This window comes from Equus caballus, chromosome 23, assembly GCF_041296265.1.
Source record: "Equus caballus isolate H_3958 breed thoroughbred chromosome 23, TB-T2T, whole genome shotgun sequence".
Taxonomy (NCBI): domain Eukaryota; kingdom Metazoa; phylum Chordata; class Mammalia; order Perissodactyla; family Equidae; genus Equus; species Equus caballus.
In genome coordinates this window covers 23,496,895-23,508,735 of record NC_091706.1, presented here as the reverse complement: position 1 = coordinate 23,508,735, position 11,841 = coordinate 23,496,895, and positions in this window count along the sequence as shown.

The window sequence follows — 11,841 nt, the reverse complement described above, 5'->3', positions numbered from 1 at the left end:
CTTTCTTCCTAGTTCAGTCTAAGTTATTTTTCTGGAGAAATTATATTCTTATCATCTATGATTTGAAGCAAGAAAATTCAAAAGTTTAGGACCATTTGCCTATTCTTACTTGTTGATGAAAAATCAGCATTCTTGCCACCCTTTCGGGCTTTGGAGGGACTTCAAGCTTTACCCTGATATGATGACTGAAAAATAAAATCTACCAAAAGCACGTTTTCTATGTCCTTATCCGGCCCTACCCATTAGAAAAGTTTGAGCCACTGTTCTATCAAAACTAATTAAACCTGGGGCTGGCCCCGTGGCCGAGCGGTTAAGTTCGCGCACTCTGCTGCAGGCGGCCCAGTGTTTCGTCGGTTCGAATCCTGGGCGCGGACATGGCACTGCTCATCAGACCACGCTGAGGCAGCGTCCCACATGCCACAACTAGAGGAACCCACAACGAAGAATGCACAACTATGCACCGGGGGGGCTTTGGGGAGAAAAAGGAAAAAATAAAATCTTTAAAAAAAAAAAAAAAAAAAAAAAAAAACTAATTAAACCTGAAATGTACAACCAACTCTCAATCACCAAGGTTAATGGGACTACCTGCATACATAATTGTGTCTTACATTTACACAGTGCTCTTAACTTCTTCACTGTATTGCGTATATAAAACAGATGCATTATTTTGAAATCCAGAAATAAGGCGAAAAAGAAATGTTGGAATCAGCAATTTCAACTTTGTACCTTTCCAAAGCTATTAGAACTAGTCAAATGGTCGAAAAGGCTTTCATATCCCTTTCTTCTGAAGCGGCTGTCCGCTTCCCAGCCCTGATAGTCCTCAGTGCTGAAGAGCAAGCAGAGGAAGGTACAGACCGGGGAGGAGGTGAGGTAGCTTTTATCTCACCATAGTGGGGTCCTTCATTCATTCGTTGCATCCCACTTATTATCAGGAGGCCTGGATGCTAGAAGAAAATGGAGCAACGTTTTCAAAGTTCCAAACAAAAATGTTTGCTTTTGGGGACAGAAGGAGGAAAGACAGCTAGGTGCATTTATTGTTTAATATCTTTGTTTTATCGCTGATTCAGAAGGAATAGCCATATATAACCTGTCCATAAAACAGACTTTTCCAGTTTTCTAGCCATTTAACAAAAAATTGAGAAATACTATGTATTACATGCAAATGCAACGATGATACACTGCAATATCTCATAAACTATGTGCTACTGGAGAGGAAGGAGCATATCTTTTCCTTCTTAAGGCTCGGCATCTGGTACGGTGCCTAGAACATTATAATCTTCCAGGAAATATTTGCTGAGTGACTTAATCTGCCATTGCATTGGTCACCAAGGTGATTTAGCTCATCAGGGTCACTGGGCAGATGTCCCCCCTGCATCACATGCACAAATCATAAAGCTGCGTCTTTTGGTTGGGACTGCGATTTCATTGGTGGGAGTATATGAATCAATAGCTCTGTTCTCCAGGTAGTACCTCCAAACAGTTCTCAAGATCAAAGACTCTCCACTTATACGTCAATAGGCTTGACAAAGGCACTGTCCTTCATATACAGTAACACCAGTGCAAACTTACTGGTATAATTTTACAATAAAAATTATCATTTGTGATCGACAACACTTCATTTCTAGTAGGCTTACTGCATATGGAGAGTAATTTTAACAGTTGTTGAGTGTTTACTATGAACCAGGGCTATACTAAGAACTATATATGCTTTATCCTATTCGATCATCACAACCTACCTGTGAGGTTATTTTAGCTTGCCCCTAAGTGGCAGAGCTGGGACTCACATAGTTGTTTTCCTAAGTGCAAAACACTCTGCTGATTAATCTCCAGCTTTAGTGCACTAAAAGTTATCTATAGGAGTTTGATAAAAATACAGATTCTTAGGGGCCGGCCCCATGGCCAAGTTGTTAAGTTCGCGCGCTCTGCTTTGGTGGCCCAGGGTTTCACCAGTGCGAATCCTGGGTGTGGACATGACACCACACGTCAAGCCATGCTGAGGCGGCGTCCAACATGCCACAACTGGAAGGACCCACAACTGAAAACATACAACTAGGTGCCAGGGGTCTTTGGGAGAAAAAGGAAAAATAAAATCTTTTAGAAAAAAATACAGATTCTTAGGTGTCTCTCCTAGAGAATCAGCAAGTCTAAGGCAGGCTCAGGAACCTGTATCTGTAAGTATCACCCAGGTGACTTGGATGCAAGTGGTCCAGGGACTGCACTTTGAGAAGCACTGCTCCAGACTGTGAGACGTCAGATACGCAGTGTGAACACTTCTGATTTAACATCTTTAATTCAACGTGTTTTCTTCGTTGTGGATCTCCAGTTGTTTCAGCACTATTTATTGTAATGACCATTCATTCCCCACTTCCTGTGGTAACATTTTTGTCATGAATCAAGTGTCCACATATACGTGGGTTCTGAACATGAGTTCCTATTTTATTTTTGCTGTATAATTCTTATCATCATCCACTGTAAACACTCTTTGAGAAATTCTACTTCCGACCCCAGGGCAAGAAACCTTGGAAAACCCCAAGGATCATTTTGTGACCGGACATAATATCCGCTAAATTTAGAGATGACCATCGACAAAGCAATGCCCAGCATTTCCTGGGATCCTCATTTAAATACATCTATTTGTTCTACCAAGTGAAATTTCTGATATTTGTAAAAAATCTGTCTACAGCTCAGTAACACACAGGAATTACTTTACTTCCCTCTCCATTTTCATAGCTCTCCTTTCCCAGAACCTCTTTTATCAAATCAGCAGTACAACATTTTGGAAAACAAGTAGTCTTTTATTAAGAGCATCTTATCTTACACTCAAATGTCATTAAGAAAGAGAGAGAAAATATAGACATAGTAGTATTTACCTCTCAGGTGTCCTTCTTTTGAACAAACCTTTTCCCTCCAACTAGTTTGCTATTGCCTCCAATAGGGTGCCTATGGTAAATTTAGCTTCATTCAATCTGATTTAAAAATGAGAAAAACAATAGATTATACATATTTGCCCACTAGAACAAAAAACTTCCATTTAAATATGGTTTGATGCCAACAAGTAGTTTGGGTATCATGTAGCAAACTCTTAAATCATCTTTTATTTTTATAGTATCATATGATACAGGTTAAAAAGGTAGCATTTATGATGAATTGCCGTGAGGAAACTGAGGCACAGAGATATGAGATTATTTAGCTAAAACCAGGAAGGAAACTGTACATGAACAACCCAAGTTTCCACTGCACTGCTTTCCAATGAGTTCTGAGGGTGGAGGCGGTTACCCAGCTGGATTCCCAAGAAAGGCAAAACTTTCCCTTAGCAATGGTTCAGGCTCCTGACACCAAGATTCCATTTATATCTGCATCGTGGACAGTTGAGTGGTGACCCTGCTGGTCACAGGAAGTGTGTGGGCTTTAGGGTTGCTATCCGAATGATTACAGAATGGCCAACTCAAAGTCTGAACACTAATTTCTCAATAGCACAGAAAGTGTTTCTCCAGTACACGGGGTGAGACAAACTCAGACTGGCTGTGTGATGTGTATACATCCTTTCTGCATTCTCTGTCAGTGAAAAGCCCAGCAACTAAGTGTTGAAAGAATTCCTTTGTTCTCTAGTTGGCCACACAGCTCTTGGGACCTCAACTGCTGATTCAATTGATAGCTAGTCACTTGGGGAGAAGCTAATGGATTTGGAGGTCTAAGAAATCACCCATAGCCTCTGCATGCATGGAAGTAGTTCACGGGCTTCTTCCTTCTGCTCAGAGTTCAGTTTCTCTACCTTTTGAGCATAATTGGCTGAAATTTTCCTCCAGTGGCATGTGCAATTCTCCCAAAGATACGCAGACCACACTTGCATTTTCCCTGGGTTAGCACAGTTGTATTTTATTGTTATATTTGGGAGAAGGGTCATTATGTTCTTAATGGAAGTTGATGTTTTCTTGGCCAGCCGCATCCCTGACAGGCCAACAGACAGAGCTGGGAAAGGATGCTGAGCTCACCTGCTGGAGGAATGGGAGTTCCCTTTGAAAATGTTTCTCCAGCTTCCCTGAGACTAAGAGTTTCCTGGGGTTTTGGTTAAACATTAGATTTTCAGGCTTCTCCTTTGGGGATGCTCATTCGGGGGGTTGGGATATGTCCCTGGAAAATGCATTTTAACAGCCATGTGACTGTTGTCCTTAGGGAAGTGTGGGAAGCACAGTCCTATGAAGTATGATTTTGAAAAGGTGACCAGAGACGGGAGTCCCTGATTCCCACGTATCCCCCATCATTTCCGTGAAGGCATTTCTCTCTTTCTGATCACCTTCCCAACCTTCATCTGTATGTCCCACTAACTGCCTTTCAGTCCCACTTGGGTGTGTTGTTCTCACCTCAGATTTATCGTGTCCTCGTCTCTTCACCTCAGCCCACAGTTTCCACCCCATCTCAAGTCATTCCCTTCCCACACACTCTCGGGCACAGTGGTGCCTCACTATCTGCTCTTCCAGGATATACCAAGCTCTTCAAAACTGTTGACTTTTTCACATTCCATCTTCTGCATGGAATGGCTTCTCTCAGTGATTTGCCCATTGCACTTCCATTTCTTCTTCAAGAGCTCAAAGGCCACCTCCTTAGAAGTTTGTCTTCTGCCGCTTCCTGAGGCAGAGTTAATTCTTGCCTCTGTGCTCTCATTGCGCTCTGGATTTCTCTTACCTACAATGTGCGTCGTGTTGTAATTATTTGTTTACTCATTTGTCTCTCTCAGGGGGCAGCAAGGACAGGGACAGTGTCTTCATCTCTATGTTACAGCGCCAGCAGAGTGCCAGGTACATGGTAGGGATTTTATAAATATTTGCTGAGTGAACTTGAAACGTTTAACAACTATATATTAAATGGTTATTATCAAATAAAAAAGATACGGATTAACTTATTTCTATAAGTCCACATATTCATTCATTCACCTGTTTATTCAGACAAATATCTACTGAGGCCCTATTATATGCTAAGCATCAGTGATTCGGTGACAAGCAAACAATAGACATGACCCTTGCCTCATGGAGCTTTGAGTAGAGAGAAATATAGTAATTAAATAATTATGTAATGAGTAAAGGATTTGCTACAGTGAAAAATACCAGGAAGGATAGGCGTATGAGGACAATGAAAGCATATAATGGGGGTGGGGCGGTGACAACTGATATGAGTTTTGATCATGAGAAGGAATTCTTTAAGGAGAAAAGGAAATGAAGCGCCTTCCAGGCTCAGGAAAAGGCCAGTTCAAAGGTCCTGGGGTGGGAGGACATACAGTAAGAACAAGGGACTGAACCGTGGATGGTATGTGGAGCAGGGAGAAAAGTGGACTTATGGCAGAGAAAAGGCTGTCACATAGGGCATATGGGAATTTATGGGCCCTGTGAAGAAGTCTTGTCTTTATTCTAAATGCAGGGGGAAACCAGTGAAAAACGGAGTGATTCTGGTGAGTGTGTTACTGCATTGTTGTGGGGATTTATACTGACCACATGTTGATTTGCTTTACTACTTATTTTTGTTTTGACCACGCAAACTCCTTCAGGACAGGAACCGTGTCTTATATTTCTTAGTGTTCCCAGCACCTAGCATCATAGAATAAATAGAGTGGGCGACCAAGAGATGTGTGTTTCTTGTTTCATTTCATATTCTCAAAAATGAGGCTTTGTGCAAACTCACTTAGAAGACACTTAGTTAATCAAATCCACTGGATAAGCTTATAATGACATAACAATTTGTGTTAAAATGATGAGAAAAGTGTTTAATATGGTGAATGGACAGCCAGTAAGGCACTACTATCTCAATCCACAAAGACTATTTCTCAAGTGTTTGGGAAGCTAATAGTGTTAGTTGCGGAAGAACGGACTTCCCTTCTCCACTAAACCTATTTTATCCCTCATGATGCTTGAAGTTTTACTGTTACAGACTCATTAGTAAGGCCTTAAAGACACTTTGATCTAGGAGCCCTCTTTGAAATTGTAAATAGCTAATTAGGAGTAAGGGATATATTAATATTTATCAACTGATGTCTTTGGGATGTATTGATGGGGATTCAACTATAAAGGCAATGTATGGTGACTGACAGATAATAATGTACGACTAAAGTTTCACAATGTTACAAACTATTATGACCTCAATTTAAAAAAAAAAGGCAATGTATGTATCGGGGACAGAGCCGGGGCATTGGTAATGTGGAAGTGAAGTTTGCCAGGTGGTCAGTTCCTCAGTTTTGCTTCTGTTGTCGCCTCTGGAAATTAAAGTCATTTTGAGAATGCTGGCAATGGTTGTGCTACTGACTGTAGCTGAATCTGTCTGGTCTTTGGTTTCACAATGAAACAGAGAGTACTTTTCTCCCTAACATCTAGGACACTGAAGTTTAATGTCATCATAAGGGACAGTGCAGTGACCTTTGGGAGATAAGCTGCTCTGTCATACAAGCTGAGCCAGTAGCATTCTTGCCCCAAAGGCTTTGTATTTAAATGAGCTTCTCAAATCAACTTTTCAGAAACAAGATCTTTTTGTAAGGCCAGGATTTCATTAGAACATCAGTGTACTTAATATTAAAATGGTGCTTTCTGATCTTCCATCACATTTTCCAGACTTCTTTCTTTGCTCCACTGCTCAATACACTTTTAGTTGCAGGAGAGAACATGAGTGAGAAAGAGAGTCTTTGTTGAGGTTTTGGTGTAAGAGTGGTTTTCCAGAATATTCCATGATGATTTGAAAATTAAGAACTCTGGGCATGACAGGGTCACATTTGCACTGCACACGTTCTATGAGACTTTTCTTATTTCCCTCTAGGGCTTTCTCCACTCTGCCCTGTGGATTTCTACAACATCGTTTACATATTTGGCAACTGTTCTTCATTGAATGAATTATGACTATGGCTAATCTTGTATTAAAAATAATTTTAAATGAATAAAGCCATTCTATTATTAAATGGAACTTCTTTATTTCTTCACGTCTTCATAAGAGATACCACAGGTCTTATTTGGAATTTTAATAAATTAAAAAAATCTCCACCAAGGAATACGCTTCTGATTATCCAAGTGACCACACTAACCAAAGACTGATCCACCCATTTTTTTCCCTCTTCCTCTGAGAGATGCTCATCTCAGGTCTTCATTTTTCTAATAGGGTCTAAAACAGGGATCAGGAAACTCTAGGCCAAATCTGGCCAGCAGCCTTTCTCTGTAAATGAATCCCTATGGGACACAGCCCCGCCATCCATGTCAACACTGTCCCTGCTGCATTTGTGCTACGACAGCGCAGTGGAGCCGTCGCAAAGAGAGCAAACGGCCTGCAGAGCCGAAGACTTTTACTCTCTGGCCTTTCATGGAAAAAGTTTGCCAACCCTGCGCTACGATATATTTCCAAATATTCTTTGACTATCAGTTAAGCTCCTAGCTCCTTGAAAGCACAGACCAAATAGGGTTTCTCCTTGTATCTTCAGGGCCTATCACACTGTCTTTTTGGAAAGAAATGCCCAAGTTCAGAAAGAATGAAAGCAACCTAGGGCTGGGGGAATGAGAAGATGGAAGGGTGAAGGCTGAGGGGAACAGAGTTCTTTTTAGAGTGATGAAAATGTCCTAAAATTTATTATGGTGATAGATGTACAACATTGGGAATATGCTAAAAGCCGTTGAATTGTACAATTTAATGGGTGAATTGTACAGTATGTGAATCATGTCTCAATAAAGAGGTTTTTAAACAAAAGAAAGTTTATAGGATCTTAATTCATAGTTGCATAAACTGAGAAGCAAATAAGAAGCAATCCAAGGTGAATGGATAAACCAACTGTGGTGCATCCAGACAAAGGAATATTATTCAACGCTAAAGAGAAATGGGCTATTACGGCATGAAAGCACACGGAGGAACCTTAAATGCACATCACTAAGTGAAAGAAGGCAATCTGAAAAAGCTGCCCACTGTCTGATTCCAACTATGTGAGTGACATTCTGGAAAAGGAAAAACTCTGGAGATGGTAAAAAAGGTCAGTGGTTGCCAGGGGTTAGTGGGGAGGATGGGATGAAGACATGGAGCACGGAGTATTTTTAGGGCAGTGAAACTACTCTGTATAATGCTACAATGATGGATACATGGCATTGTACATTTGCCCAAAGCCATAGAATGTATGACACCAAGAGTAAACTCTCATGTAAACCATGGATTTTGAGCGATAACAATGTATCAATGTATGTTTGACAATGTCAACAAATGTCCCACTCCCACTCTGGTGCTGGATGTTGATAGTGGGAGAGGTTTTATGTGTGTGTGTGTGTGTGTGTGTGTGGAGCCATAGAGGAAGTCTGTATTTTCTGCTCAATTTTGCTGTGAACCTTAAACTGCTCTAAAAAATAAAGTCTAGAGAAAGGAAGAGGGGAAGGAAGAGGAAGAAAGGGAAGAGGAGAAGGGGACAAGTGACCTCAAGGCCTATTTCACTTGGCACCAACTCTCAAGTTTTCCTTGACTCCTCTCCTCTCTCCCTCTGGCCAGGAGAATTAATTGCTCCTTTATCAGTGTTTTCACTGTGTTCTTATTCCTACTTCTTTTACAGTTTCTATCACTTTATCATAGTTGTTACAGGTCTCACTTGCTGAACTATGACCTGCCCGAGGGCAGAGGCACTGCCTTATTTTGTTGATATTTCTACTAGAAATACTACATAGTAGAGTTCAGTAAAAGCTTATTCTGTGAATGGATGCAGGACATGGTACAGCTATTGTTTTAAACGCAGTTTTAAAGGATTTTGCCCCAGAATCTGTTCTTCTTCATGCTTTTTGGAATCCTGAAAACAGCTGCCCCCATGTGGCTCATGCCCGGGACAGTGGTCAGGATGTGAGAGGACTGTCCCTAGAAAATTGAGAATGTCTGAGAATCCCAAACTAATGACTTAGCCCTATTGAGTCTCCTCCAATGGCAGCACGTTATTCTACTAGAGCTTGTGGAAAACACAATCCTGGGAGACAGAAGCAAGTGCCGTCTGAAATCCGGGACCAGACTTCTGTGGTGACGTCGGTCCACTGGGAAGATGTCATGGGGCTGTCGGGAGAAGATCTCACGCTGCCAAAAGCCATCTCTGCCACCTCTGCATGGCTGCCTGAAATGGTCTGGCGAGGGCTTTGTTACAGGGCTTAGGTGAGAGAGATATAAAATGTGTGAGGTGCATTCCTGGAGGGGTGACATTTCAAATGTTATTATTCATTTATGCCTTACTGAGAGTCTGGTGTAATACAGCTCTTGGAGGCAGGTTCTAAGAGGGGAGTAGAGAAAAGCTATAAAGACATTGCTGCTGAGAGGGCAAAGGAAAATGTACCTAAGAGGGGACAGAATAACTACAATAGCTTTATTTGTTTTTGGTGAAGAAGACTGGCCCTGAGCTAACATCTGTGGTGATCTTCATCTATTTTTTGTATGTGGGACTCTGCCACAGCGTGGCTTGATGAGTGGTGTGTAGGTCTGCGCCTGGGATCCAAACCTCTGAACCCCAGGCTGCCAAAAGTAGAGCATGTGAACCCAACCGCTATGCTGCTGGAACGGCCCCAAATTTCCCAGCATTTCATGGAGACAGTGAACATTCTTAGCCACACAACTGCTTTAATTTTAGGACTCTGGCATTCTTTTTGTTTCAAGAAGTCTCCTACTAATATTGTTGAAAATCGACACATTGAGGATGTAGGGGATTCAGTAGTCAGGGTTCTGCTACTCACTTGCTGAATGATCTAGGGAAGTCACTCACCCTCTCTGAGCTTCAGTTTTACTCATTGATAAAAGGGGCACAATAATACCTGTCCTGCTTGCATCCCAGGGTGGTTGTGAAAATCCACTGAGATCGCTGAAAGTAAAGTGCTTTAGAAATTAGACACGTAAGTTTCTTATTACTGTTGATGTTAGTGTGAGAGGGGCAAGTGCTATGGACCTCTCCCATTAAACATTGATGGGGTTTCTTTCTGGTGGTACAAAAAGAACAAACAAAAAAAGTTGTACCTTTAGAATCTTGTTCCTTGTTCTGAAAAGGAATCGTACCAGCATTTGGGGAAAAGCCTTTTTATTGAAACTTCTGGTAGGTTTTCACTGAAGGCACTCGGTGTGTGTTAAGGCTATCTAGCCAACACGTGCCCTTGTAAAGGAGGCAAGCTGCTCTTTGACCATCTTTGTTGATTTGTATCAGAAACTGGAGAGGGGAGAGCTGCAGGGACGCCCTCCTGAGGAGCCCGGTGTGTTTGAGCAGTTGTCACCCACAGTGTCTGTCCCTTCTCTGATCTCTTCCTGAGATTGCTTGGCTGTTCCCAGATGTGCCGGGGCCTCTCCTGTGCAGTGGTGTCACTCTTGACCTGTGCAGGGCTTTTCCCTAAACCCGCAGCTCATGGTTCAAGGACAGAGACATGACTTACAGGTACTTGTGTCTCCTGGTTTCCAGCAGTAAATTTTTATTAAATGAAACTTGGCTCAGGCTGCCTATCAAGGTGAGGAGAAAGTGGCACCTCCCGGCAGGTTTTGTCCTCCAGGAAGGGTACCTGTTCCTGCGTAATTGAAAGGAGACTAGCGCCAGAGTGAAGGCTGTCTCACCCTTTCACAGAGATCAGGTGTCAGTGCTGGGCTGTGGGTGTCAGAGCAAGGGCATTACAGGAGGGGAGGGAAGTACTGGGATTATTTAAACCTGACAAGAGGAGCCTGAAAAAAGCGTGACAGGTGGTTGATTTTTGAACATTCGTGGGGTGATCATACAGAGCAGAGCTTCTCAGCCTTTTTCGTGGCAGGCGCTCTTAGGAAGAGATCTTATTTACAGGGCCCACAAGGGCACTCAGATGAGGCTGCACAAGACGAGATTCTGCCCTGGGCTTTGACACTCCTGGGTCCCACCTGCCACCCGAGGGCTGAGGGGATCAACAGCTTAGCGCAATGTAATGTATCCCGGCCTTTGGGGAGTATATGGACTGAATGTTTGTGTCCCCCCAGTTCATATGTTGGAACCTAATCCCAATGTGATGGCATTAGGAGATGGGGCCTTTGGGAGGTGGTTCGGTGATGAGGGTGGAGCCTCATGAAGAGGATTAGTGTCCTCATACAAGAGACCTCACAGAGCTCCCTCACCCTCTTTTTCCACCACGTGAGGTTGCAGGGAGAAGGCAAGTGTCTGTGAACCTGGAAGTGAGCCTGGCCAGACACTGAATCTGCTGGTGCCTTGATCTTGGACTTCCAGGCCTCCAGAACTGTGAGAAATCAATGTTTGGGGTTTAAGCCTCCCAGTAGGTGGTGTTTTGTTACAGCAGCCTGCACTGACTAAGGGATGTGTACACCTGTAGAGGGCGGGGACGGTCTGTATTTTAGGAAGAGTAAGAAAAAGTGGGGGTCAAAATAAAAAAGAAAGATTGAAATAAATGGAGAAACACTTTATTGTTGGATTTGAAAATACTGGATTATGTTGACGCAAAATAACCAATAACCATTTTATAAATAAGAGAAATAAGGTAAGTTTAACTTGAGCCAGAGTGAGGATTATAACCCAGGAAGGCCTTTCCCAGAAAGGAAGAAAGCATTCCACAGAAGCATGATTTTCAGTACAGACTTATATCTTTTTAGAACAAAGAACATACATTAAACGTACCCAGGATACATTTTCATCAAAGTTTCAGAGGTATTCAGTTGCAAACTAGCAGGTCAACATGATCCTGAAGTCAGGAAAGGGACCTTATTTTAGCAGTCCTAACCAGGGCGTTACCAATAGCGCATAAGGCAGGGAAGCGTGCATTCTTAAGAGCTTGCACTCTTCACTTTAATGGTTAAAGCATATGTACAGTGCATGTTTGAGAGGCCGTAAGTCAGGCTTCTTGAGTTCAAGTCAAA